Source organism: Symsagittifera roscoffensis, chromosome 1, assembly GCF_963678635.1.
Source record: "Symsagittifera roscoffensis chromosome 1, txSymRosc1.1, whole genome shotgun sequence".
NCBI lineage: Eukaryota > Metazoa > Xenacoelomorpha > Acoela > Convolutidae > Symsagittifera > Symsagittifera roscoffensis.
Genome location: NC_087062.1, coordinates 25662587 through 25673569, shown reverse-complemented (window position 1 = coordinate 25673569; position 10983 = coordinate 25662587).

Genomic DNA, 10983 nt, shown 5'->3' with positions numbered 1-10983 from the left:
TTCCATCACTAACATTGACACTTATTTGTAAGTGCTGGAACTACTTGTAGTTTCAGCACCAGAACAATTTGAATAAATCTTAGACTACAGTCCAGTCGTTCTCCTTCTGGATAAACTCCAAGAATTAACTCGTAAATACCAGTGTACACTAGATCTATTGAGACTAGGAGATATAAGAGTAAGAGTAAGATTGGTATTAGACTAAGAAGTTGCACGAATCTATCCGGCCAAAAATAAGATAGCGTGACGAACAGACGGTGTACCTTATCTGAAATTACTCTACGAGTACAGTACATTGTACATAACTCAATAAAATAATTATCTGTAGCATATCTTGACGAGAGAATGAAATTAAGACGATAAAAATAATAACTTGGAAAGTTTACATACAAACAACACAAAAGTTGAGCCAGCAAAAACTCTACACCTTTCTTCTACGAGTCATTATATGATTCAAAATGTAGCAAACTGCCATGCGACACAATTCTAAACAGAATTTATGCTTCTTTGTCTCAATTCATTTATGCGAAAACTTCATACGGCCATTTTAAATGTCATCTTTTTTTTCAGAAAAAAAAATCAAAAAACGCAAAAATTTCAAATTAAAATAAAAACGAGGTTTCTGCATTTTCAGCGAGAGGATTGAATCTAAGAATCTATGAATCTAAGAGGCGAAGCCGCTCTTTGCAGACATGAGCAAAAACAGGGCAAAAAGTAGCTATAAACTGGATCTGGATATAAAGAGTCACACATCTTGACATTTGCGCAATGGTCGCCTAAGAATATTCAAAAAGTAGGAGCCCAGCTAAAGGTGAGGGTACCTTTTTGATGAAACTTTTGAGAAGTGTACCGATGCAAAAGGTACACCTTAGTTTTTCAAATGCATTAAAATGTCAGAAATTAGACCTTTATCAAATACATAGCTGATTCCTATCAACAAAAGAACGGAGAGCCTGCTTTTTCAGAGGAAATTACAACTCCATTAGATAAATTTTTGTTCATTTTGGAATTTGTATGGTAGTTCTTGGAAAAATGATATGAGTCCAAAAATGCGTAAAAAAAAAACAAATTATTTGCAGATTCATAGCAGATATTCTGTGACAATTGGAAAAATGCGCTTGATCAGGGTATACTTTTACAGCTTGTTTTTTTTTCCATTGAGCCCTTTATCTCAGGTTTAAACCCCAGTGCTCGAGAAAATTTAAAAAAAAACAAGCAAATAAAATCTTGTCACAAATAGCTTCTTTACAGAACAAATGAGGCTTGGAAGCTATTAACAGACTTTTACTGATACCCGTTTTCTCAATTGATCACTTAATCTTAGATTTGGCAGAGTAGTTTTCGAAAACAGAATAGAAAAAATCCAAAAAACGGTCAACATTTTGATAGTCGCAAAGTAGAGATATTTAGTAGCACTTTTTTTGATCGATTGCACCTTTATCTCAGATTTGGCAAAATAACTGTCAATAAAAGTCTTCAAAAATGGTCGTAATTTCAAAAAATACACGTTTGCTAGTCCAAAATTATTTTTCTACAAAAGTTATGGCGCAGTGAAAAAATCTTTCTTGCTGTTTTTAGATTCAGATGTGGCAGGGTAAATTCCGAAAAATAAAATAATCCAAAAAAATGGGTCATAAATCCACCTGATTTTTTCGATGGTCGTAAAACGCCCAGCGATGAAATAAAAAGCGACTAGCGGATCATTCAGGCATATAAGGGATGGGGTTCTCACCATTGGTAAAAAAATTTTGAAATCGGTGAAGATGTTCTCGTGAACAAATAATAAAAAAAATTGTTAACAAAGAAAAAATGTTCTTAAGCGTTTCAAAAAGTAATCATCATAAACCAAATACAAAACTATAAGGCTATGGAGCAAAAGTTAACCCGAGAAAAAAAATGCAAAGGTGCCACCAAAAACCAAATAATGTTCAACTTTATTTGCTACTTAGTTTGGAACAAAAGAAAACCGTAATATGACAATATTCTGCGCTTGTGTAAATATATTCAATTAATATTTCATACCTTTCGTATTCACTTTCCCCAGCGTGTGATTTAGCAGGAGCTGGAAGTCCCAGTAGACCTGGACTGGGCTCTCCTGACCTCGCCGGAAACGACGAGCCATGTCCAATGGTTGATGCCATGCTGAGGAAGACGGAATATTATATTAAATTGAAAATTTTAGCCGTTTTCGGAAACTGTAATGGTTTTCTAACGAGACGACCGTAAATATGTTTCGCTCTACCTTTAAGATATGCACAAACCGCACCGAGATCCGAATAATACCAATGACATGAAAAAACTCTTCCCAAAACAATGAAAAGCAAATTCGTTTATGCTGATTTTTTTTTCTTGCTGGCGGAGTTGTCAGTAATTGGAGTTCCTTAATTTTAGAGTTTTCATTGGCGAAAGTGTTTATCCACTATATTCCTCATAATAGTCCATAATGTGAATATATTTGGAGGAAAAAAGCCCGAAATCAGACGAAGGTACAGAATTGCTGAAGCATCAAATATAGGCATTGGTAAGCGAGCGGTTGTTTTAATGATGCTGCTAGAGTTTTATATTTACCTTCTCATAGAAGGCTGAAAGCCCCTAGGTAATGTGAAAGAAGATTTCTGTCTGTAAACCATTCTGACAATTTTATTTTATTATATAGTGTAGGTTTATTCTCTATGAAATACTGTATAAACCGAACAGATATGAAATATGGGATCTGATGTATTCTGAGCTAAACTACGAGAAATACTTTTTAGTCTCTTTCTTTGTCAGTTTGTTGCCATAAAGTATATTAATTTCATATGAAAATTTGCACCGTGTTATTAATGAACAATTATTTCTGAGCGTATTAATGAACGGTGATTATTACTGAGTGCGCTCAGTTTTTCACAAAATTGTCAGCCTAATATTGAAACTCGCATCGCTGATAGGCAATAATTATCTCTATACAAAAAAATTACAAAAAAAATTGGTTACAGCCTCAGAAATAATTGTTGTTCCGTCACGTCTCTAAGTTGAGTGAAAGGAACTATGGCTCTTTTACCTTAATAGGGTGTAGGCGGGGGGTTATAGGGTGTAGGCGGGGGAGGGAGGTGAATTGGGGTAGGTGGTAGGTAAGGTAGGGTGGGGGTAAGTGTCCGTATAAATGTCGGTGGATGGATGTAAATTCGGGCGTACTCAATGTGGGTGATGAAATCGAGACGAACTGGGTTTGAGGGATATGGTTTTGCAAAAATTAACTAAATGTGGGTTAAAATGTAATGCAGAAACAGCCGCAATTTTTGCAGGATAATTGGAAAAACTTATAGAGATTGTAAGCCATTATAAACCATTACATTGGATTTTAAATGGATTTAAATCGATTTAATTTCTCGAAAAATAATTTTTTTTTTTAATTATAATCGATTGCGTGGTCCAAAAAAATTTTAATACTTGATTATAAGGGTAACATTTTGATCAAGAAAACTGATTATAATCAATTATTATCCATGGAACTTCACTGCGGGATGTTTTTCATCTAACTTTATACGCAGAAACCCATGTCATACAAATCCATACAAGAAACTGATGTGAAAAAGCTTATCATACAGTTTCCGTTTATGAAACTTCTATGGCAAGCGTTTTTAAATTTGTTACAATAAATCCAAAATAGGGGAACCATTTTAGAGGGAAAATCACCTCTATGCTCAAAACTTTTTCATATTTTCAGTAAACAAGCAGTTAAATTTTGTCTATGAAGTAGTAAAGACTCAATTTTAAGGGAAAATAAATTTAAAAAAAAGTTTTACTGCGAAGCTTTGTGCACAACCAGATTGATAAGTTTTTTTTGTTTTTGTATGGTATGGACGATTTTAAACTCTGAAGTTTAGTTTAAAAGACATGCTGTAAATTTCAACCTCGGGGTGATTCAAAAGAGAAAAAGCCTTCCAGTTTTATACCAAAAGCTTCTGCATTTATAAACAATCCTGTGCGAAATTTCATAGATTAATTCGGATGGCAAGTATCCATATGTTGCAAATCAATCTATGGGAATAATGCAACTAAATCAGTGAGTTTTGTTGGTGGAAAAGTTCTTACGTTTTAATTTTTGGAAATTTTAAGTGAATGAAAACAAATTTTTATCATAGACATTTCTTATATTTTTCTGAATTTATGGAATTATAAGAATCGATCAAATTTAATCCTCTCCCCCTTCCTCCTCAAGCCGTTTAGGGGGGGGGTGTTAACTTGCTTAACAGCCAATCAGAATAGAACATTTTACACGCAGAGGTTAGCAAATTCATTTTGAATTGAAAGCTGGGGTGGAGGATTTCAACTTGGTCGATTGAGGGATGGGGGGGGGGATGTTAACTTGATCCATTGAAATTGTATGAGGATTTCATTCATACCTACACAATTTTTTGTGTAACTTTAACTTAAAAAAACCTAATAACCGACGGAAAAAAACCTAATTCTTCTACGATGCTTTTATTTAGGTAAAAAAGCTCTGACATCTATCAGATATAAAATTGATGAAAACCACTTAGTTTATTGAACATAATTAGAAAGTTCAATGAGAAGCCAAACTTGCCACCTCTAGGAGTTCCCTTAGAGCACCACATAAATAACATGGTTGCCAAATTCAAGTTTTTAAAATCTGTTTTTTAAAAAACATTTGAAAAAAGCATTCAACCCGCCAATTTTCAGCTTTTGAAAAAATTTGATCAAACCAAATTTAAAACCCTATTTGAAAAGCCTGAATGTTCCTTGAAAGGATTCCAACATAAGCTTGAGAGTTTCAAGTTCTGTTGGTTTTTTTTTCAAAAAGTTTTTAAAACTTACCTCGAAAACCAAAACATTTAAGCACTCATAATTGATGGGCCCAAAAGCATCCCTATAAATTATCCCGGTAGCACTCCGCCATATGTTGAGAGTTCCTTTCCAGCTGTTAATTTTTTTCAAGTTTTTTTCTGGAAAAAAACTTTTAAATTAAATAAAACAACATATGTTGAAAACAAAACGGATTTGAACATTCTGATTGTACCCTGATAACACCCACACCATACATGTGAGATTTTCTAGTTTTTAAAAGTTTTTTTTCAAACACAAAATTTTGAAAAAAAAAAATATAAAAACCACATGTCTCGAAAAACAGAAGGATTTGAGCAGTTATATTCTGAGATAGGAGTGCAACCTTATAGTGTGACCTGAAATCTCCTCACCATAGGGCTGAGAATTTTAAGCTCTTTTAGTTTTTTCATATATAATTTTTTGAAAAAAAAACGAAAACAAAAAAACACCATATCTCAAAAACCAAAAAGACATGAGCGGTCATATTTGAAGGGCAGAATTGCAATTATGTGTGTACCCTGAGAATACTCCGCCATAGGGTTGAGAATTCTATTAGTTTTATCACATCGATTTTTTGTATTGAAAAAAATTCAAAAATCATAAAAACCTCATGTCTCGAAAAACAGAAGGATTTGAGCAGTTATATTCTGAGATAGGAGTGCAACACCATAGTGTGACCTGAAATCTCCTCACTATAGGGCTGAGAATTTTAAGCTCTTTTAGTTTTTTCATGTTTAATTTTTTGAAAAAGAACGAAAACAAAAAAACATCATATCTCAAAAACCAAAAAGACATGAGATGTCATAATTGAAGGGCAGAATTGCAATTATGTGTGTACCCTGAGAGCACTCCTCCATAGGGTTGAGAATTCTATTAGTTTTATCACATGGATTTTTTGTATTGAAAAAATTTTAAAAATCATAAAAACGCCATATCTCGGAAACCAAAAGAAGTTGAGCAGTAATACTTAAAATAAAAGATGACCTTGGGGGTTTGAAACGTTGACATTTAAAACAAAATAAACGTTGCAAAATATTGCCATTTTACTGAACATGTCAACATAGAGACTTCTTTAACATGTGTCAAACACCAATTACATAATTCATAGATTGGATCTTCACTCGTAAAAGGAGTTTCTTTAAATGATGCTAGTAAAATCTAGTAATATTTCTTAAAATTTATGTTTTCTAATTTGTGTCTTCTAGTCCTTTGTCTTTGTAAAACCTCACAGAGCAAATTTTAAATTATTTTCTCAGGATTCAAAATGGTTTGAGTTTTATACAATTCTAAACTATTTGTTAAAATTATTACGTAATCTAATCTAAAAAAAAACAAGCGTTTTATAGATGCATTACAGGCAGAGAGGTTGAAGTAGCAAAGCTGCATGGGTTTTGATTTACTGCAAAATACTGCAAAAGTTGAGAGCTGCAACAGTGAGAAGAACTCAGAATGTATTGCCTCGACAATTGATTATTCTCTTTAGTTTTTTATGCAAAAAACGAGACAGTCAATTATTTCGATAACTAATATTGTTCAAAATTTTTTCGAGTGATACATTTGCGAGAGATAAATATTTTAAAACATTCAGAGAGATGTACCATGGTACCGTATGAAAAACAGTCATCCGAGTTTCATGACTCATTGTGTGCTTCATTTTTTTTGAGTCTTTACTTGATTTTCTTTCACCATGTGTATTAAAAGGCAGTTCGTTTTAAATGATTACACCTCTGTATTCATATCGTTGTGAGTTTTCCCGCTCTGAATTGACTCTGTAACTGGTTGTCGCCGTGGTCACATCATCTTCGTCCTGATGATAGTAGTCAGCTAATACCGTTCTCTCATCGCATACAAATCTCGACACAAATGCGAAAATACTTCCCAAAAATGCGTGAGCAAACATGCAATAAGCGTATATAATAGACATATAATCCACGTCGACCAGTAAACGATCTCCGAAACCAACCCGACATTACAGTGGCGAACACTGTATGATGGTATGCAACGAATCCTCTGTCCTCCTTTGGATGCCAATTTTCATGCTTCCAAGGATCCCAGAGCCAGAAAACCAGAGTCGGTATCAAAACACAGATAAGGAACCAGAGTACAAGCAGCAGAATTGTGTAGAGCCCGACCGCAAGTTTAGTGCAGCAGCTTTCGGGTTCGAGACTGCAAATCGACCTTAGAACTGAGCTCCAGAAGCGTGACAAAACGACAGCAGTCAGGGCAATAAAGATTAGTGACAGTATAATCCCACCGAAGCCAATGTAAACCGACAGAAGTTGACAGTTCGAAGACGTGCATAGAATGTAGCCTTCGCCTATAAGAAAAAAAACGCGCAAATAATAAAATCATCAAAATCAGACAAACCATGAATGACAAAATTTAAAAAAAAAACATTGAACTTGAGCATTCACGGGAAGTGCCTCGAAACATGGCCTCTATCATGTTCGTAACACTTGCTGAAAAATATATCGATAACAATTGCACATATCGGGCAACACCCACACCGTATTTAAAAGATGAATACGTCACCTTTAAGCTCGTTGAATCATAAGAATCTTTTATAATGACAGTTGCAACTCCAATTAGTATAAAACATATCAACAAACTCCAGGAGACCGAGCAAAATTATCTGGTTCCTTTTTTGAACCACGCGACCTTGATAAATAAAAACAGATTTCGCTTTTTTACATTTGAAAACAAAAACGAATCTATTTTAGCTTTAAACTCACATCGCTAAGGAGCGCGCATCTAGCTCTGCACTAATATATCTTCAGTCTGCAAAAAAATTAGAAAAAAATCCGTGATATAACTTCCTCAGTCAAAAAACATTGGTAACAGACACAAATCAAAAGTTAAGAATAAACCAGCTTAGCTATCCGGAACGCTAGTAACATGCAGAACAACCCGTGTTGTGTAATGTCAAGCCACGCCGAAAACTTAATAAAGATCTAGAAAGACAAGCGTGGTCTTTCCACATATTGATACCTCAACTGATTTGAAACTCAGCTGATACAGCCAAAGCTGTCAAGTAGAGGGGACAAAAGCCATTCCGCTGTGAACCCTCTCTGAATGGATCGAAAACGCAAAAATTTTAACAATCAGGATTTAAAAAAGATTATGGACGGTGAGATTCAACAATTTATGTCTTTGTTTGGTTTCGGTAAAGATTTTTTCCCCATTTTTGTGGTATTTTTGCACACTCTTGTATTTAGTGCCATTAAAAGCATGCCATGAAAAATATGGCTAATGGTCCCAGCTGCTCGAAAAAAACCGAGCACATACCATCGAAGCCCAGCGCTCTGAAGTTAAGCTGCTTTATCGGTCACCTGTCTCAAGCGAGAGAAAATTCAGCGAATCGGTCAGACCTGGTGTCATACTTTTTCTCCGCCTTATCTTTTGTTGTTCCGACCATTGAAATGGGGAGGAACTTTGCATTCGAGTGTTTTAGCTTTTTCTTCTAATGTTTTCCTCACAAAATCAGGTTCCACAAAAAATCATCGGACCGGGTCGAGTGATATATCATATTAAAGCGTTTCAGTTATGATTCGAACTACATTGAAAAATTTCCAATTTTTTTTTCTAGTGTCGAGAAAAACCGATTTGAAAATTTTGATTTTTCGTCTTATTTCGAGCGAATAAAGAGAGCGAGCAGTCTCATTATTGCTTAAAAGCTTACAATAGCTTAATTTGAAGCGTACAAACTAAGTTTTACTTCAGTAACGTTAGTTTACTTCCGAGTATTTTAGCGCTTTTCACACCACGCCGAAAAAACGACAATAATTTGAAAACACTTTGTTGTATTTTTTTAAGACTATGGTCGGAACATTCTGTGCCACTTGCACAGCAACCAGCTACCCTTATTTATTTCGAATACTGACTGCTTCTGTGAATATTTTCTTGTTCTTCTTTGTTTTCGAAAATATCTCGGGTGAACGGCAGTATAAATTTTTTGTTTTTCTTGTCTTTTGTCTTCAAAATCTGTTGTCCTGTTTGCATATATTACTAGGACTGTCGAATATGCCTGAATTATAGTTTTACGTCAGATCCTTCTATCACATCAAGCAGAAAAAAAACTTCACTAGTTTCAAAAAAATTTTCTTGTTAGTTTTTCGAAGACTATGGTCGGAACATTCTGTGCTACTTGCACAGTAACCGGCTATCCTTGTTCTTCTTTATGTGTTATTAACTCATACTTACGTGTATTGTACTTTACACGTGTTTGCTATTTTATTTGACCTTCGCTGTTTTTGCTATTGAAAGAAATACGAAAACATCGTGCCACGAGAAGCAAATCGCTTGCATTGATAAGCGGAAAATTGAAAGAATTCTCAATCATTGCATTATATGATATAGCTTAAACCTGCAAAACTTAAGCGAGAGAAATATTGTTAGCTTAAACATGAGGAGACAGTGGTAGAAGCATTTAAATATGAGCTAGCGTGTAAAGCACCTCCGGTGCTTCGAATTTTTAACAACTCATAAAAACGGCATATATTGGGAATAAAATCTGCATTCTTTAACTGTTCTTTGAAAAATTTTAAAACGAATTAAAAAACGTCACATCTCGGAAACATCTTGAAAAAAATTAATTTGAGTTTTCTGAACTTTTTTGACAAAAACCATTAAAAAACGACATATTTCGAGACTACACAGATTTGAGCAGCCATAATAGAAAGCAAGATTGGCGACCTCTGAGAGTTTCCTAACATCCCCTAACTACAGGGTTAGGAAATTCAAATTTTGAAGAAAAAAAAACTAAATTTAGGTTTTCTGAAATTTTTGAAACCATAAAAAAACGTCGAACTCGGAAACTACGGATATTTGAGCAGTCAGATTTGGAAGCAAGACCGCTAACTCCTGAGAGTACTCTGACAGAGCCTCACTATAAAGATGAGAGCTTTCAAGTTCTTTCAACGATTTAAAAAAAGACAACAAAAATCATATCTCGGAAACTAAGAGCATTTGAGCAGTCGCGTTCGAACGCAAGAGTTGTAATTAGGAACTTAAAGTACCCAACTACAAGGTTGAAAGTTTCCATTTTGAATTTTTCGAAATCCAAGTTTTCTGAAAATTTTTTTAAAAAATCATAAAACACGTCATAACTCGCAAACTACAAGGATTTGAGCAGTCATATTTGGAGGCAAGATACGCAATCTTTGAGAATACTCTGACATCACCCAGAATACTCTGACATCATCCAAATACAGTGTTCGTAATTTCAAGTGTTGTAAAAAAAATTTGTAATTTGAGTTTTCTGAAAATTTTTGAAAAAATCACAAAAATTGTCTTATCTCGTACACTAAAAAGATTTAAGCATTCGTAATTGGAGGCCAAGTTCGCAGCCCCTGGACACCCTGAAAGCATCCCACAATTGGGTTGCTTTTTGCAAACTTGTTTGAAAAACTCAACTGAAATCAAACTCGAAAATAAATTACTTAACCATTGCAATATACGATTTAGTTTAAACGTGAAAAAATTCTTTCGTTAAACATGCAAAAATAATACGTTGAAAAAGCTCAAACATGGCTAGATAGTGAAGCCCGCATTAAAATATATAAGAGAAGATGAAGATTGGGAGATTTTGGCACACGTAATTATTAGATAGATAACTATCAAGGAAACTGTCAAAAAAATAAGTTTTTCATTGAAAGCTGTCATATGTTATCACAGGGTACTCTTCACTAAAAATTATGCATATTAAATCTTTAACAATAATTTTTCGATAGTTAATACTTCATATGAAGATACACCGTGATGTATCGTGATGAATATTTTTCCATTTTTACTGATTTTTCAACAAAGCAGCTTTTTTATTATATTCACAATCTTTATTTTTTTAGTGTTTCAACAGCTGACAAGCATTTAATTTACCTTTTTCAAAAAGGATAAACTTGTCAAAAAACTTCCAGTCAAGCAACATGGAAACTAATCACATTAAAATTTTCAGCTTCAAATAAGACTAAGAATCAACATGTTAAATATTGCACATCTTTGTTCTAGATATTTTCTTATTATGTTGACTTTCCGGAGAAAATGATTTATGAAACTAAATTTATATTCAGCAAGGATAGCCAGCTAATGAGCAAACAGCACAGAATGTTCCGACCATAGTCTTTAAAAAAATTCAACTGAGTTTTTTCATGCTATTGTCGT